The sequence below is a fragment of the Pinus tabuliformis genome, chromosome 7, assembly GCF_031772625.1.
Source record: "Pinus tabuliformis cultivar Carrire ecotype Pingquan chromosome 7, CPIR1, whole genome shotgun sequence".
NCBI classification, from domain to species: domain Eukaryota; kingdom Viridiplantae; phylum Streptophyta; class Pinopsida; order Pinales; family Pinaceae; genus Pinus; species Pinus tabuliformis.
The window spans coordinates 122,475,875-122,495,322 of record NC_142293.1 but is presented as its reverse complement, the minus strand read 5'-3'; positions in this window follow the sequence as shown (position 1 = coordinate 122,495,322).

The following is a 19,448-nucleotide window of genomic DNA, read 5'->3' as shown; positions in this document are numbered from 1 at the left end:
CACGAATCCAACTGTTTGTGTAGCGTACTCGACTCCGGTCGTTAGTGCCGTAACAGCGTCGTCGTCTTCGAGCACTGGTGCTGGTTCCCCTCACGGTCAAGTGAGTAGTGGCCAGCCGAAAGTCTCACCTAGATTCATACACCCTGCACAAAGTGCTCCATCCTCTTCTGGTCCTTTTCCAGGAGGGGGGCCATATGATGCCTATGGGCAACCTATTCAGGATCCGAACGCACAAGGTCCACTCTTTTATTACGATTCTACTGGTCAATACCTCCAGTACTCTCAAACCTTGTCGCTTCAACCTTTCGTTGAGGTTTCAGTACCGTTATCCATTTCTTGGGACTCCAGTACTCACTTTTTTCATGGGGGCCAAGCAATCCCTACGCAGTTTCAAGGACCACCGAATCAAGGCCAGCCACCTTATGTGCAAGCCCCCCAAGGGCAGCCATTTTATGGCCAGTCTTACCCAGGACAATCTGGGGGCCCACAAGGACAACCCTATCAGGGACAACCTTCGGTCACTGGTGGTCCGTCGTTTACCTATCAGAGTCAACCTTCTGGTTATCCGGGGCAACCCGGTACCCAACAAGGTTACCCATCTGGACAACCAAGACAGCCTTACATCCAACAGGGCCAACCTGGTCTCCAGCAGGGTTATCCCTCTGGACAAGCTGGACAAACATCTATTCCGCAAGCTCAACCAGCAGTCCAACAAGGGTATCCTTCTGGGCAAGGGGGGAAGCCTTACGTACAGTAGGGCCAACCCATTGCTCAGTCTTGTCATCCTTCTGGGCAAGGGGGGCATGTAGGAATTTACAGGGTAAGTTCCTCAGAAAGAATACCAAAAGGACACCGCTCACAACCAGATCTCAAATCAATACACCAGTATTTTTGACGTGGTTAAAACCCTCAAAAGTGCAAGGAGGGAAATAGTCCACGGCCTGTCCCAACGTGGGTACTATAGGCAATTTATTAATCAAAGAATGAAAATTTACATAAGCTTCTCTCATGCACGGATTACCCGAACAATGACCCTCCATGCGCTTTAAATAGAACTCATGGACCAATCGGGTGTCAAGCCACAGATCAAGTGTCGGTAATACCGAGGTGAGAGTGAACCGTCGGATCACTACATATCGTGACCGTCGGATTGTAAGTTACAAAATGTACAACGGTAAAGAAACACACTTTACTTAACTCTAACCTAACTCTATACTAGACCAAGTTGAACTTAACTATATCCTATGTGTCGGAATATCCTAACAGGGCAACCCTACGTACAGCAGGGCCAACCCACTGCTCAGTCTATGCATCCTTCCGGGCAAATGGGCCAGCTTTCTACACAGCAAGGCCAACCCACTGCCCGTCTTAATCATCCTTCTAGATAGGCTAGCCAACCTCAAGGTCAACCAGCCATCCAGCCTGCTCGACCATCTATTCCGCAAGGACAACCCTTGGTTGCTCAAGGACAACCTGGCACCCAGCAAGCACATCCTTCTGGGCAAACAGGTCCATCCCAAACCCAACCAGGCCAACCTTCCGGCCAGATGGTCCCAGCCCAACCTGTTCAAGGATATCTTTTTGGGCCCCAAACTCAAATGGGTTATCAAATGCAAGGTGGGCCACGACCCCAACCTTCTTACCAGGCGCAGCCTTCTCATCAGGCTCAGTATGGAGCTCAGCAAGTGTATGGCTACCAGCAACCCCAGGGGCAAACTCAGTTTACCCCGTATCAAAATTATCAACAGATGCAGGTCACTCCTTACCAAAATTATCAGTACGCTGCACCTGCAGGTCAAGTTGCTAGTTCATGGGGTGCTGGGGGGCAGACCCAGGGTCAACTGTCTGCATATGGACAAAATCCATATGGACAAAGTCTGTATGGGCAGAATACATATGGACAAAACCCCTACGGGCAAAGTCCCTATGGACCGGGCCCTTTTGGGCCAGGCCCATCTGGACAGAGTCCATGGGGGCAACCACCACTTGGTTGAAACCCCAGTACTGCCCCTCTTCCACAACCACAAATGTCCTTTAACCCTCAGTTTCCTTTCTTAGCGACGTTGGAACTTCCAGATGTGTCCAAGTTAACGAATGACCCCATTCTGCATAATCCGTATTGGCCACCAGTTCCAACTAAAATACCCGGTGATTGTCCAAAATTTGATGGCAAAGCTGGTGAAGATCCTCAAGCCCATGTCATGACCTATCACCTCTGGTGTTCATCGAACTCATGGCTTGATGACTCTATTCGGCTCCGCCTCTTTCAGAGAACTCTCACCGGCTCAGCCGCTAAGTGGTATATTGAGCTGAATCACGGCACGTTTCAAGATTTCAACTCGCTGGCTATGGCGTTCTTAACTCATTTTCAGTTACCCATTCGGTACGAGACGGGGACACATCTCCTCACGTCTCTCAAACAGGACACGGCTACGCATATATCTGATCATATACATGAATGGAGAAGGCGTCGTCGCTTGATCAAATTCTGGATTCCTGATCAACTCCTGACCGATTGGTTCACAACTTCCTTTGTCCCTGCGATTGCGCGAGACATCGCCATGGGAGCTTGTGTAACTGAAGAGCAAGCTATCGCGCGTGCTCAGTACCTAGACTTAGTATACTCTCAGTCGGGTACTTTATATGATTATTTGCCAGACACCCCGAGGCCTGGACAACCCAAGGCTCCGCCAAAACCATCTGTTGACGGAGTCATTGGCTCTGTAAACTCGGTATCAAAGAAATCGGCCGCGAACCCTGGGAAGCAAAAACAGAATGCTTCTAATGGAAATTCTTCTCAGGGCCAATCTAATTCTGGAAGTACCTCCGAGGTAAACGCCGTTCAGTCCACCGCGGCGGATAAATCCTCAAAAGGGAAAAAGAAAGGGAAAGCTAAGGATAAATCCGGACAGCCCAAGCAGGATTCCCCTAAACCTCCACCTGAGGAAGGAGCTAAACGAAAACCTAAGTATCCTTGTCTTATCTGTGACGAGGATCACTACACTAAGGACTGCCCAAGGCGATCCGAAGTTAGTCGGTTATTGAAAGGTGCTCCTGGGACTCCTGCCATGCTTAAAGAACCTTTCCCTTCCCAGCAGACTCAAATGGTGGCAGACCCGTCTCAACCCTCTTCCTCGTTCGGCTCTCAAGTGTTCATGGCTGGAATGATTCCCATCCATGTTTCTACTCGAGCGAAAGAATATCCATCTCATGCCGGGAAAGAGCCGGAGGTCCCCTCCAGCACTCCTCCGTCCAGTTCTGGTCCTCTCCACATCGAAAGGCCCGGCGCTGAGACGATCCCCCGACCCCCTCCAAAAGGTGTACTCCGGAAGTCGTCTTACAACCCTAATGCTCGTGCTACCCAGCACTATAGCATTGTTGAGGACTTAGCTCAGGCTCCGTCTGCTATGTCCGCTCTAGAAGTCCTCCAGAGCTGCCCCTCCTAGAGGAAGTCCTTGCTATCAGCCATTGGTGGCATCGACCCGGCTGATTCAGATTTGATTTCTTTTGATCTCGAGGGTTTTACACAAAGATTGCCTCACCAAGTCGCTTTCCTTATACAGGTCATCATCAATGGCAAAACAATTCATCGTACGGTCATTGATGAAGGTGCCTCAACTTGCATCATGTCTGTTGCTTGCTGGAAGGCTATTGGTTCTCCTGCTTTGAGTCAGTCTCCTACCACGTTAGAAGCCTTCGATGGAAGAGAGTCTCGTCCTTACGGTATCCTCCAACGCTTGCCCATCTCTTTGGAAGGGAAGACAGTAGAAGTGGAGGTCAAAGTTTTTGACGCCAATCTTACCTACAACCTCCTCCTCGGACGGAGCTGGACATACGCCATGCAAGCCGTGGCTTCCTCCCTGTTCCGTGTCATTCGTTTCCCTCACCAGGGGAAGATTGTCACGGTGGACCAGCTCTCCTTCTTCGCCTCTTCTTCTGAAGGTAATGTGCCATTCGTGGAGCATACCTCTAAGTCACTCGAGAGCGTGGGTGCCGGACTTTTCAAAGATCCCACTTTAATGGGAGTCTTTCCCCTCCCACCTCCGAATCTCGCCCCTATTAACATGATATCTGTACGCTCTGATCCATGGGTTCTTCCTCCCGCGAATCAGGAAGATTCTTGGGGTGATATGATGTCGTTGAGTCCTGCCGAGCTCAACTACGTCGAAATCATCGCTGCATCGGCTCCCCCTGCTGAACCTGCTCTCCCGAGCAGTGTTCCCGATTCATATGTTCATTTCCCTTGGCTAGGAGACGAGGCTACTTTAGATCCATTGAAGGAAATATTTCCTTCCGATGAAGCCATCATAGAGACAATGTCTCTCGAAGAGCTCCCTTGGTCAGATCACCACCACCGCTCTTCGTTTCTCCCTCCCCATCCGGAAATGATCACGTGTCTCGAGCGGTTTGCTTCATGTGTCCCATCCCCGCCCCTCCAAACACCTATTCAGCTTTATCAAGTGTCTCCTGAGGGCAATATGGGAAACATCACGCAAACCCAACCTATCGACATCTCTGTCAAACTAGGGATTGTCGAGCACATTCATATCGGAGTCACTTGCACTCCGGAGGAAGTTCAACTCTACACTGCTCTATTTCGCGAATTTCGTGATGTCTTCGCATGGTCCTATGAGGAAATGCCCGGCATCGACCCTAGTATAGTGGTGCACGAAATACCTACGTATCCAGGTGCTAAGCCTGTTCGCCAGCGCTTACGCCCTGTGCACCCCCGAAAGGCCGCAGCTATCAAAGCAGAGGTCGAAAAGCTTCTCAAGGCCGGTTTGATTTACCCCATCCCACTTACGGATTGGGTTTCTAATATAGTCCCTGTGAATAAAAAGCAGGGTATTATCTGAGTCTGTGTTGATTACCGTGATATCAATCGTGCCTGTCCAAAGGATAACTTCCCTACACCCTTCATCGATCAGCTTATTGATGAGTGTGCAGGAAGCGAAATTTACTCGTTTATGGACGGCTTCTCTGGCTACAACCAGATCAACATTGCACCAACAGATCAACATAAGATAGCTTTTATCTGGCCTTGGGGCACTTTTACCTATAAGAAGCTCCCTTTCGGTCTAAAGAATTTCGGCGCTACATTTCAACGTGCAATGTCTTATGCCTTTCATGATATTCGTCACATTGTACAGCCGTATCTGGATGACCTCCCAACTCATTCAGCCAAGCGTCAGGACCATCCCTCTCATCTCCACGAAATTTTTCTCCGCTGTCGACACTACCGCATTAGGCTCAATCCTCATAAGTGTGTCTTCTGCGTAGAATCAGGCAGACTACTCGGGTTCATTGTCTCCCGAGAAGGCATCCGTCTGGATCCCCTCAAAGTTGAGGCCATCCTGAATCTTCCTCCCCCTGCCTCTTTGCAGCAATTGCAGAGCTTGCAGGGCAAAGCGAATTTCCTTAGACGATTCATTCCAAATTATTCCGAGGTGGCTAAGGGTTTCACACGGTTATTAAAGCGAGACACACCCTTTCGTTGGGATGCCATCGCTTAGGAGTCTTTCGAGCGACTCAAGGACCTCCTTGTCTCGGCTCCACTCTTAAGACCTCCGAACTACCACCGTGATTATACTCTCTATCTAGCTGCCGCTGACACCACCATCGGCATGGTTCTAGTGCAGGATGATGATGATGGCAATGAGCACGTTATCTATTACCTTAGTCGCAACCTCTTGGATACGGAAACTCGCTACGCCTATGTCGAGAAGTTGGCATTGGCAGCTGTCTGCGCCATCCAACGTTTCCGGCACTATATCCTGTTGCGCACCACGACTGTGATTTCTGACTGCAACCCAATGACGTACATCTTGTCGCGTTAGCTGTTGGGGGGCAAGTACTCGAAATGGATCGTAATCCTACAAGAGTTTGACTTGGAATTTACTGCTGCCAAGTCTAAGAAGTCTCTGGTCTTTGCAGAATTGCTCTGTTCTTTGCCATCTCCTTCTGCACCATCTCGTTCGGAAGAGCATATCCTAGATGAAACGTTGTTTCTCATCAGCACCCTCGACCCTTGGTATGGGGACATCATAGTATATTTGCAGACGTCTTCCTTCCGTCCCAATGTATCAAAAGACGCTCGACGGAGGGTTCATCATCAATCTCAACCCTATCGCATCATTGGTGATACCCTGTACCGCTTCGGCGCTGATTCTGTTCTTCGCCGATGTTTGAGTCTCGAGGAGGCTGAGCGGGTATTGAATGACTGCCACTCCGGTGCTTGTGTTGGCCACATGTCCGGATATGCCACCGCCCAGAAAATCCTCCATGCTGGTTATTTCTGGCCTTCTATCTTCAAGGATTGCATCCTTGCCGTTCGTGCATGCCATGAGTGCCAGATCTACCACCAGAAAATGCGTGCACCTCCTGCACCACTGCACCCTGTTGTTACCGTAGGTCCGTTTGCCAAATGGGGCATCGATTATACATCCTGTAACCCTCGTTCGGCCGGGGGGCATGGGTATATCATCGTTGTCGTGGATTATTTCACCAAATGGGCCGAAGCGATGCCTACATTGAACGAAGACGGTCACACAGCAGCGCAGTTTTTGTTTAATCATGTCATTACTCGGTTTGGAGTCCCTCAGGCTATCGTCACGGATCACGGAAAACATTTCCATAATCACATGATGACGGAACTAACGACCCAACTAGGCTTGCGTCAAGATAGTTTGACGTCGTACTACCCTCAATCCAATGGCCAAGTTGAAGCCGTGAACAAAGTTTTGATCACAATGCTCCAACGTACCGTTGGTACACACAAGTCTAATTGGCATCTAATGTTGTTCCCCACCTTGTGGACCTATCGGACCTCTGTGAAGGACGCCACCGGTTTCACCCCTTTTCAGCTAGTTTATGGACTGGAGGCCACCCTTCCTGTTGAATGTGAGATTCCTTCGTTAAAGTTAGCTGTCGAGTTGCTTCCCAACACCACTCCGGTGGAGGAATGGCTTCTTTATTTAGAATGGCTAGATGAGACCCGTCGCTTAGCTTCTCTAGCTATCGAAGCACAGAAGAAGAGAGTTAAGGCTCACTTCGACAATACCATTCAACCTCGTTCCTTTGTTGAGGGAGATCTAGTACTGCTCTATGATCAAGCTAAGGATAAGCTAGGGGCAGGCAAACTTGAATCCATGTGGCTAGGTCCCTATATCGTGAAGAGAGTTCTGCAAAAGGGGGCATATGAGCTGATCGACTACGAAGGAAATCCTCTCGACAAGCCCCGCAACGCGCTCTATTTGAAAAAATACTATGCATGATTTCGTGCACCTAGTTTGTACATACGTGTGTTTTTAAGTGTGTTATGTGTGCATGATTTCACATTTTGCTTTGGTGTGAAGGCGTGTTTGCCTCTTATTGTGTTTTTCTGCTCCTTGTGCAAATGTCCAGTGCACCTTATGTTGGTTTCGCTGATGGCGCCTGCCATAGCACTTGCAATTTGTCTTCTGCGGCGTGGGCGATCTATGATCCTCATGGTGAGTTGATAGACCTCCAAGGTGTGTGCTTGGGTCGTACCACTAACAATGTTGCCGAATACAGTGCTGTAATTGAGTTACTAGCCGAAGCAGTTGATCTCGGCATTCATGCAATGGTGGTGAACCTGGACTCTCAACTTGTCGTCCATCAACTCAACGGGCGATATTCCGTCAGAGACCAACGCATTCTAAGGTTGTATTTACGTGTAAGATTGTTAGAAAGGAATTTTGATTACATCACATATCAACACATTCCGAGACGATTAAACACGTTAACTGATGCATTGGCAAACCATGTATTAGACAGACATTTGCGTAATAGATAAACATCATACAAGAAGACATAGAAAGCATAATAAGACCATAGAATAAGCATATGTAAATAAATCCTTTTTCAAGCATAGTTTGCATGTGTGCTTTTAAGCTTGCATTAAAAATTAAAATATGTGGATCGTATGTTGTGCAACTGATACATTAGATCACATTTGTGTTAGACATTTGCATAGCATATAAAAACATCATCATATGTAAAAGATCCATCCAAAATCGGTATATATATATATATATATATCGTGTGGCGCACTAAGGCGCTCAAAAATAAGTGTATATGTCTAAGATAAGGCCGATGTCCTCAGTACATCTGAGACGCGTGTCTCTCAAAAAACATCAGTGAGAAATGAGACCTAGATGTCTACTGTGGTGGGTTATGCTCTCTGTAGCATACAACTGCCCGTGCCACCCGCCTCAAAAGGCGGTGCATCCTGGGTTCTACCCCCACTGTGTGAATCTGAGATGCTATGGGGACCTACTCTATCCCCTGGTAATCTGGAACTCCCGCCAGTAAACCCTCAAGGTTCTGAATCACAATCTCCTGTGTATTGACTCCTGGAGGAGCCAAGGCCAGGGCCCCAGCACCCTGTCCCTCTCTCTGTGCCTCTGGGGCTAGACCAAGGGGTCTCGTGGGTCCCACATCTGCATACCATAGCATTCATCATAAAGACATGTACATGAAAAATTAAAAAACATTACAAAAGATAAAAAATTAAAAAGAGATCAAGTGGCTTACCACCATCGTCCCAATGCTCTCCCGCAGGCAGTGGCATGTCTGGATCACCGCGGAAGTCTATGCCAGCATATGGCCAGTCCTCTACAAAAATAACCTGCCGATCCAGCCACTCTCGAAAATATACACCCCATGCCACTGGGCGTCCGCCACCTCCGCGCGGCATGACATGGCCCCATCGACTAGCCCTCGTCTCTCGAGGACCTCTGGGTGGATCCACGACCATGTCCTGCAGCTGTAATGCCGGCACCCGCTCCAGCATGAGCGGGACTAAAATGGACCCGTAGCCAAACTGTTTCGACTCACCGCGTCGACAGTTGCTCAGTTGTCTCTTCATGCTGATTGTTACTGCTGCTGCCCAGTTGAATATGGTGGGCTGTAAACACTCGAGAGCTAATAGTAGATGGGTCTTTGAGGCCTCGTGATTGGCCAAACAGCCCGCTGCCCGGGTCACCAGGAAGAGTATGGATCGAAGGACGATGTCCTCCACCGTGGGAATACCTACCTTCCCACTCCGTGTTTTGCGTGCCTGTGGGCACACCCAAGCCATCAGCATATCGAGGGTTTCACCGCTGGGTCGTTGCCCCTCCAGAATGGGCATCTCGCCTCGGCGTGATAACCCGGTCAAAAAATAAATGTCCGTGGAATCAAACTCGATATCACGGCCTCGAATCGTAAACTTTCCATCAACAGGATTCCAGGCTCTGATTAGGAACTCGAGCAGATCAGGTTGTGCTCGCAGGCGTGGAGTGAGGAAAAATTTGAGCAACCCGCATGCCCGCATTGCATTGCGGCACCCAGCATCGGCATAAGCCGCTATATCTTCGTTATCGTGAGCTCTCTCTTGCCAAACAAATGCCATTGTGTCCTGCATGACCACAAAAAAATATTAGAGCCCTGACCGTTGAAGTTTATACGTTCAAAATGATAAAAATATAATTTCACGGCGTCAGCGTGGCTGTTTTTAAAACAGTCGCGCTGATCATGGTGCCCCTTTGTTTTTTCCTTGGGTCAGCGCGGAAGCACACGTGTTTTCCGCGCTGATCCGGAGGTGGTCTGTGTAAAATTTAATCGATCAGCGCGGACCTGATGATGAAATCCGCGCTGACCAAGAGCGCATTGAAGCTCCAAAAATTTGCCCAAATGGCCAATTCCCACCGTGGAAATGCTGCAAAAAGGACTCAAAATGAAGCGCAGGAGCAGGAGAACCTACCTGGAACAAGTTGCAGGATGAATGGTGTCCGCACGGGATGGAATTCGCTCCGTCAACCTCGCAGCTCCACAACGTTCTCCACAACTCAAAATGGTAACAATGGTAAAAAATGTCTTTTACCCCCCTATTTATGGTAAAAAAATTATAATTGACTATGGTTTTTTATAAATGTGGGTTTTTGTCATGTTTTTACCATGAATTTAGTGCTAATGTCGCTATATTATGCTTTTATGCATGTTTTACTATGTTTTTTAACATGTCGAACAGGTTTACGCATGCGGTGTTCTTGTGCAGATTCTAGTAACCGGCGGGGTCACAACGATCCTATACACACTTGATCCCAAAAACGTCGTCTTTAAGCTCTTTTTCGATGTAAAGCAAGAAAATATGGCCGAGCTCCCTTTCGGCTCGTTAAAAGGAACGAGAGGCGGTCGCTTTTAAAGCTCTTTTTTCGACCGTTTAACTTAAAAAGATTGCCGGGTGTTTGTTGTTTCGCACTCGTTATTGGCTCCGAAACGACGTACTTCTGACCGCTTTTTTACTTTTTCGGGTCGAAGTCACTATTCACGAAAAGTACTCCTCGATCATACTGGTCGGGCGGTTCTTTCAAGCATTGTTTTATACTTTTTCAGGCTCGAGAGAGACAACTTTACGAAAAAGGACCCCCCTGGAGTTTTATTTTCTGCTGTCTTTTCAGACTCTCTAAACAGGAAAAGACGCCGAGTTCTTCCTTTGTCAGACTCGTTAAAACTTAATGACATCGGACACCGTCGAAATGACGCTTTCCAAGCATATGCTATCCTCGTCAAGCTTGTCATCCAAAAATAACCGGGGTACCTGCCAGAAATGGTGGGGAAAATGGAACTGTAATAATGGTCGTGTCGGCAGTATGTCGCTCTTGAACATGGCACTAGTCTACATTCGTGTCTGGGTGGGGATTTCTCATCTTGTTTTACCCTAGCTTCCGTGGGTTTGGGTTATCCTATTTGACCTCTCATCTGCTCATTGCCTTGTCACCATGACCTCTACTCATTTGATGTCAGATACTGCCAAATCCGCTGTCGTGCCGCCGATATGTTCAAGAGAAGTTGACCTCTGCAAACTTACCACTTCCCTCTGGTGTCTCACACAAAATATTCTATCCTTCTTTGTCTCGTGTCGATGATGTGGGAAACATTATGGCCCACCTTCGATCAAGGTTCCTTCCTGTCGACTTTAGCTCATTATACAGGAAAGTGACCTAGGGACTCCTTTCAGGTGCCTTAGAGCCTGCATGCCTCAATGGCAGGTTCTTCGTGTTCGACGCGAGGTTTTCATCATTGGCCTCTGATCGAATGATTCTGCGGGTGTTCGACACCAGCTCATTGATTCACACGTCGTAGATTGTACCTATAAGTACCTTGAGGACCATTGTCATTATTGGTGGTACCTCTCGCGTCTGTTAACAGTTTTCATTATTGGCTGGTAATCAGACGATGTTCATGCATGTTCGACTTCAGCTCATGTATTCACATGCTTGGACTTGTACTTTGTTCGGGTTGGGATGGAGCGCAAGACCCTGGTTTTTGTCTGTTGTGAACCAGGCTGCGATTTTGTGGATTGTGATTACATGACTCATTGATGGATGGCTGCGCCCATACCTGAGTCTTTTGGGATGGCTGCGACCATACCTTTTTATCATCATGGTCTCTTCAGTTGGGTGGCTGCGTCCATACCACAGACCTTTTCGTATGTCTTTTGGATGGCTGCGCCCATGCCTAGACTACGTGTAATAGAGATATCAGTTGTACATACGTGCAGGTTCTTCCTGGTGGTGTTCCAGTTCAGCGAGTTTTGTAAAGCATTTCACCCCTCCCACTCTCTCGGGCTTCATGCTTTAGGGGGCATCTGTTACACAGTAATTTGTCATTGTCTCTCTATCAGTCTCCCTACTGTGTCATGAAACCAAATTAATCATGCTCATGCTCTCTAAACTGGCCAAATCACCCACTTTGCCAAAGTTTATTCCATCATCGCGACTGTTATTAAAATAACCGCGCTGACTGGCGCCTCATAGTGCAACGAATGCGCTGCCACCGCGGAAGCACACGAGTTTTCCGCGCTGGTCGAATTTCATGAGCCAACGCATCCTATGCTTGTATTGAGTCACGCTGACACAACCTTCTCCGTTATTCAGATGCGATGTCAGCGCTCCAGTGCAGTTATACACCCGCGCTGATCCAGTTTGGGCAAGTTTGTTCTAACAGCCAGCCTTCCAGATGACTCCAGACCTGGTTGTTGGCCTTGTGAATGTCGCCCTCCCTTATATGGCATGTCTGTTCGTCATTTGAGCCACCTTCCTTGGAGATAAGCTCATCCTCCCACCATTCATGGAGACTCCTTCTCCTATTTAAGCCTCTACCATGGCCATGAGCAGCTAGTTTTGGATAGTGTGGAATTCATAGTGCTTAGAGTGCTGCTGCTAGTAGGTAGTTGGTGTGACAAGTGTGGTTTTGCTAGAGAGCTTAAGGAAGGTTGTGATTATTGCTTGTGTGAGAGAGAGTTTTTGTCTTGGGAGATCTACCTCCAAGGGTGAATGCTTAAGAGACTTGCTGGCTGGACCCTCTTGAGAAGGACTCAACGTCATAACTTTGGTTGTACCTTTCTCTGTTATTGATTAATAATAGATGACTATTGTTATGGTTCCATTCTCATTTGCCTTTGTAATGGTTAATGTGAATTACATCCTTTCTGACTGATGTATAATTGCATTTATTAGATTTCACACTTGTGTTTGTGTTTCTCTTCGTGTGTGCAGGTATCTATCTACGGGGATCGTGGAGGATCGTGACCGGCCAAAGCGAAGGAGCGAGAACGGCATCTCTTCATCAAACAATAGCGTTGGAATCCAAGTAGGTGTTCATTGCCTATCTCTTATTTGCAATTAGGAACTTGCATAGTAGCATTGATTGATTGTTGCTAGACCCATTCTGGGCTAGTAGGGATCGCCTCTATCCGTAGAGGGGATTTACCTCTCCAACACTCAACATACCCTATTTCTTATGCAATCACTCATAGACTCCAGCAACAAAGTAAAGGAAAGGAATTACCAACAATTGGCTCACCATGGGTTGATCAGGATCCTCATTGAGGATGCCTCCAAAACCTCAGGATCCCTATAACATGGTCAGTCTTCAGATACTTACCAATAGATGATGACATCAAAACCCTCACCTATGATGTTAGTCCTTCTGTCAGTGAGGAGGAGGCAAAATAAGAAGAAGAAGATACAGAGCTAGATGAGGATGAGATGGATGAAGAAGAAACTAATACAGAGGAACATGATGAAGCAGAAGAAGAAGGGGGATAAGAGAATGAGGATGATGCTGAAACAAAGAAGGAAATGAAGGAATAAACTGACGAAGATGAGGAAGAACAGCAAGAGGAAGAAGATAAGAAAAACAGAGAGGAAGAAGGCATTGAAACAGAAGGGGGAGAAAAAAAGGAGGAGTTGCCTAGGGTGTCTCCAGAAGCCCCTAAGAAGGAGGCAGCAACTTCCCTCACTACTCTCAACACCCCAGTCAAGCAAAAAGGGAAACCCCTCTATATTTCAGAACAAGAAAGAGAACAAGAATCAAACCAGGGAAGCCACAAATATCAACAAAAATTCGTATTGAGATTGAAAATTCCCCTACATTAAGAGACAAAATTCCTTCCCCTAAGTCACCAATCACCTATGTAAGTAGGCCTAGCACTAGATCAACTTCCTTAAAGAGTAAGGCCATCCTACAGGATCCACAGCAAAAACTACAGGAAGCACGGAAATTGGAAAGCAAGGTAGGGGAGCAACAAGAAACAAAAGAGTAAGACCCTGAGACAAAGGAACCAAGTCCCCAACCTAACCTAGACTCCTACTACCGGTTTATTGAAGGAGGTAGGTTGATACCTCAAAAAGGGGTGGAAGACATTGGGCACATGGAAGAGAAGCTCAAGGAAATGGGAAAAGAGCTAAGTGGCTTAAAGGACAAAGAAGCAATAATGAGAGATCAATTCGAGAGAGAAAATGCATGGCTGAGAGGACAGCTGCAAGAAAGGGAAAACCAACTAGCATGTACGGCCAACCTCTCCTTGTGTTAGGGTCCCACCCTAACCCCCTTATTTATGTAATGGGATCACGTCATAGTCAAGAGTCAATAAAGCCCATATTAATAATTGTAAGTGGTTAATCCGCAATTAATGACAGAACCACAGTTAGTTGAAAATGGGTCGTAGTATTAGATAGATGGTATTAATAAAACCCATGGTATTGGTCTATGGTATTGCATGTATGAGTCATATATAAATGATAGACACTCCCTGCGAGGAGCATCGTGTCTTATTTGGTAATCGAGCTTTGCTCTATTGGAGGTTTCCCCCTCGAAGAGGCAAGTGAACATTACTCTTTGAATAATAAAATCATTGCTATTCTGTGTTCTTGGTATCTTTTCTTCGCATATTCTGTATTTTGGGTATCAGAGCACATTCCAGGGCCGGTGGGATCTCCATTTCTTAGCAAAAAAAAATTGGCTAGAGACGTGTTCCGGCGTCTTTAAACCACGGGATCTGTCGTTGAGCGCATAAACCTGCGGATTTGGGGAGGCATGCACGCAGGAAATACAAGAGGTGGTCACGTCTATTGGACTCCCTTGTAAACCTTGTGGGTACCCCTTCGAGTAGTAGTGCATTAGACAGAACCGTGCACGGACTATCTTCCACGTACCGTCTGGGTATATCGGAAGCCCCCTAGGCTTCCTTGAAACCTCGCCATTGATAAACTGTCGGTCGTCTTTCGGCTACAGTACACCGAGAACAAGCACTCGAGAGATTACTTGCTCGTACGATAGGGTAGTCGGGTTGTACGGCTAAGGGTACGGTCGATCCTCCTTAGTTAGAGCCTTGAAACATTGGGCTGAGTATACTACTACCAGGCCTTATGTATATTGTGATCTATAGCACCTGACACTCCTCAAGACCATAGTTCCCTTTTCTATCGGGGGATCACACATCATCTCTTCCAGATCCGCTTGTGCAAAGGGGTGCAGCAGTAGCAGACATCAGTCCCTCAGTCTCGAGTTCACAAATCAGCCATTCCTATCTATTAGATCCATCAGATCCACAGAAGCAGTCTGTTCCGCCGCCCAGAGCTATCAGATCCGCCATTCAGATCTCTCAGATCCACCAAATCGGAGTCGTTGTGAAGGGTTCCTATACCGGGGTATAATTTTCGCAGGACTTTTGGCTGCATTGACATTTTGAGGATTTGGCGACTGCAATATTGATAAGGAAGGAGTAAAACTCCATTAGGTGATCTAACCCATCAGAATCAGGACGACGAGCTGAGCACGGTGGTACCATTCACTTCTTAGTGGAAATTTTTTTTAGGCGGTCCCAATTTTCAAAAAATCAGGTTGGTGTATGGTAGAAACTAGAGCTCAAGCGATGGCCAATGAAAGGATGGAAAAACTTGAAGAATCAGTGCAAACCCTCCACATTTAGCTTAGCGGACTATGTAGCATGGTCGAGAAAATAATCCCGAAGGGCAAGGAGCAAGCCCACGAGGAGGAGTATAATGGCAATGGACACAATGAGGGTGAGTCCAGCCACTCTCCTCACGTCTGGCACACCCACCAACAACCCATTCAGCGACCTCCCAAGTTGGATATGCATAAATTTGATGGTTCTTACCCATCGGCATGGATAGCACAAATGGAGCAGTATTTCAAACTGAATCACATCTTAGATGAGGAGACTCAGCTTATGTTGGGGAGCATGTACTTGGACAATGAAAGGTGGCAATGGTGGAAATGGCATCAACGTTGCACTGGACCTTTTAGGACTTGGACCAAATTCACTAAAGCTCTTCAAGACCGCTTTGACCAGGAATCATCTTTTTTGGGTCGTCTTACTAAGCTCCGACAAACTGGTACAGTGGATGAATATATTACAGCTTTTGAAACCTTTGCCTTCCGCACTTGGGGTCTCTCAGATGTGTTCTACATGGAATGTTGTATCAGCGGTCTTAAAGAAGCCATCAAAGCTCAAGTCCTACTGCACCACCCTCCCACATGGACGAAGGCTTGCAAGGTAGCTCGTAACGTGGAACGTGCATTAGAGCCCAATACAGTCGCCCCAAATCTTCTCATAAAGGTCGCCCCCACAGGCTCACAACATGACTCAAACACTTAAGGTCCAAAAGATGTCCCCTGCAGAAATGGCCGACAGAAGAAAGCAAGGACTATGTTACTACTGTGATGAAAAATACTCCCCAGGTCATAAATGCAAGGAGCCCAAGTTTTTTCAAATTGATGCCACTGACTACAACTCAACAGAGGAAGATCCACCACTTGAGGAACATGAGCCGCTAGAAGAAGACAACCAAAAGGACAATGTCTCTGACGAACCAGTTATTTCGTTGCATGATTTGGCAGGGATTACTTCCCCTCAAACTCTCTAAATCAGAGGTTTTATTAAACATCGGCCAGTAGTAGTCTTGATTGATAGTGGAAGCACACATAATTTCATCCATCAAAAAGTCGCAGAAGCAGTGCATTGTTTTGTACGAGCAGTTTCTAACTTCCAAGTTCAAATTGCAGATGGAGGCACAATGAAATGTGAAGGCCGCTGTGAAAATGTCAAACTTCAAATGGGGGATTATTAGTTGAAAACCCACATGTTTTCCATACACATGGGGGGTTGCGACATTGTCCTCGGCACTGAATGGCTCTGCACTCTTGGGCCAATCACAATGGATTTCCAGGAGTTATATATGAGTTTTAAGCAGAACAACTACACACATACCCTCCGTGGACTCCAGGCGGGAGCCCCCTCTATCATCAACTCGCATAGGATGGAAAAATTGTTAAAAAAGGGCAATCATGGAGTGGTAGCTCAATTTAATGCCATCCAGACAGTCGAAACCAAGCCTCTGCCAATTCATCCTGAGATGCAACATATTTTAAATAACCATCTGCCGGTCTTTGACAAGCCTCATGAACTTCCACCCTCGCGAGGGGAACATGATCATAGCATCACCTTGGTTCCAGGGGCCCAACCCCCAAATGTTCGCCCATACAGATATCCATTCACCCAAAAGAATGAAATAGAAAAAATCATCAAGGAACTTTTGGAAGCAGGTGTCATTCGACCCAGCATTAGTCCTTATTCATCCCCAGTGGTCATGGTGCTCAAGAAATATGGGGAGTGGCAGATGTGTCCCGACTTCAGGGCCCTCAATAAGTTGATAGTCAAAGATAAATTTCCCATCCCGGTGGTTGATGATTTGCTGGATGAACTCAATGGGGCTCAGTTCTTCACTAAGCTTGATCTTCGCTCAGGCTACCACCAAAATCGCATGAAGGAAGTCGACATTCCCAAGACTGCTTTCAGCACTCATGAAGTCCATTATGAATTCCTGGTCATGCCATTTGGTCTTTGTAATGCCCCCTCTACTTTTCAGAGCCTTATGAACCACATTCTCAAACCATATCTCAGGAAATTTGTCCTTGTCTTCTTCGATGACATCCTCATCTATAGTTGCACTTGGGCTGCACATCTTTAGCATGTAGATCTACTCTTGCAACTGCTCCGCAAGCATAAATTATTTGTCAAGATGTCCAAGTGTTCGTTTGGCATGACATAAGTAGAATATTTGGGCCACATTGTGGGGCGTGATGGTGTCAAGGTGGACCCCAAAAAGATCCAAGCAATGCAGGAATGGCCTCAACCTAAGACCTTGAAGAGCTTGAGAGGATTTTTGGGTCTCACAAGCTATTATCGTAAATTTGTCTGCAACTATGGGCGCATAGCGAAGCCCCTCACCCAACTCCTAAAGAAAAATTCATTCTTCTGGAATGAGGAAGCACAACAGGCCTTTACAGCTCTAAAAAAAGCCATGTGTTCCACTCCAGTCTTAGAACTACCTGACTTCACCAAATCTTTTGTCATTGAATGTGATGCTTCGGGTACCGGTATTGGGGCGGTCTTAATGCAGGAAGGGCGACCGTTGGCCTTCACAAGCCAACAACTAAGTGGGAGGAATCTGGGCCAATCTACCTACTAGAAGGAAATGATGGCCATCTTACATGCAGTCGAGACCTGGCGACCTTACTTATTGGGGCGACGTTTCCAAATCCGCACAGATCATCACAGTCTTAAATATTTTTTGGAGTAATGCCTATCCTCCCCACAACAAAATAAATGGCTCGCCAAAATGCTGGGATATGATTATGAGATCATTTACAAGAAAGGGAAAGACAATAGTGTAGCAGATGCATTATCTCGCCAATTTGAGGAGGAAAGTACTCTGCTAGCAATTTCCCTCTCCATTCCAGAATGGATTGAAGAGGCTCGCAGGGAATGGTTTTCACACCCCGGGCTCTCCCAACTCATTTCTCAATTGCAGGTAGATCCAAATTCCACCAAGGGCTACTCGTGGCAGGATGATATTCTTCGCTACAAGGACCAAGTCGTAATATCACCAACATCCACCCTCAAAAGTCGCATTTTGGCAGAATTGCACTCATCTCCCATTGCAGGACATTCGGGCTTTCAGAATACGTATGCTCGCACCAGAAGATCATTTTTTTGGATAGGCATGAAAAAGAACATCCTTACTTTCGTAGCAGAATGTGATGTCTGTCAATGCCACAAAGGGGAAACCGTCAACACACCAGGCACATTACAACCATTGCCCATTCCGACATCAATTTGGATGGAGGTTTCTATGGATTTCATTACAGGTCTTCCAAAGTCAGGGAACAAGTCAGTCAGCATGGTGGTTGTGGACCGACTGTCGAAGTATGCTCATTTCTGTGCCCTACCCCACCCGTTTATACCAACTTTGGTCGCTCAATCTTTCATGGATCAGATCTTCAAATTGCATGGCATGCCCACTTCTATTGTGTCCGACCACGACCCGATCTTCACCAGTAATTTTTGGCAGGAACTCTTCAAGATACAAGGCACTCAACTAAAACTCAGTACTTCCTATCATTCGCAAACAGATGGTCAAATCGAAGCCGTCAACAAATGTCTAGAAACCTACCTTAGGTGTTTTACTTCAGAAAAGCAACACCTTTGGGTACAGTGGTTACCTCTGGCTGAATGGTGGTATAACACCAACTATCATGCCACCACCAAAATGAATCCCTCTGAAGCAGTATATGGTCAACTCCCGCCTTCACCTACTTCATATCTCAAGGGGTGCTCAAAAGTACAAGCAGTGGATCAACTCCTACAACACTGTGCAACCATGCTCGCCCATCTTCGAGATAATCTTCATCAAGCTCAGAACCGCATGAAGCAACAAGTAGACCAGCATCGCTCCGAGCGCCAATTTCAAGAAGGGGATCAGGTCTTTTTACGGCTACAACCATATAAGAAAACATCACTCAAAGACAAGTGGTGTCAGAAACTATCTCCCAAATTCTACGGACCATATCAAGTACTTCAGCGCATTGGAGAAGTGGCTTACAAGTTGGCCTTGCCACCTACTGCAAAAATCCATCCAGTTTTCCATGTCTCATGCCTCAAGAAAGTGATTGGGAACAATTGCAGAATTCAGACCAGTCTACCTGAATTGGACGAAGAAGGGTCCATCTGGCTTCAACCTGAACAGGTCCTAGACACACGAGACAAGCAACTGCGCGGCCGCATGATTAAGGAA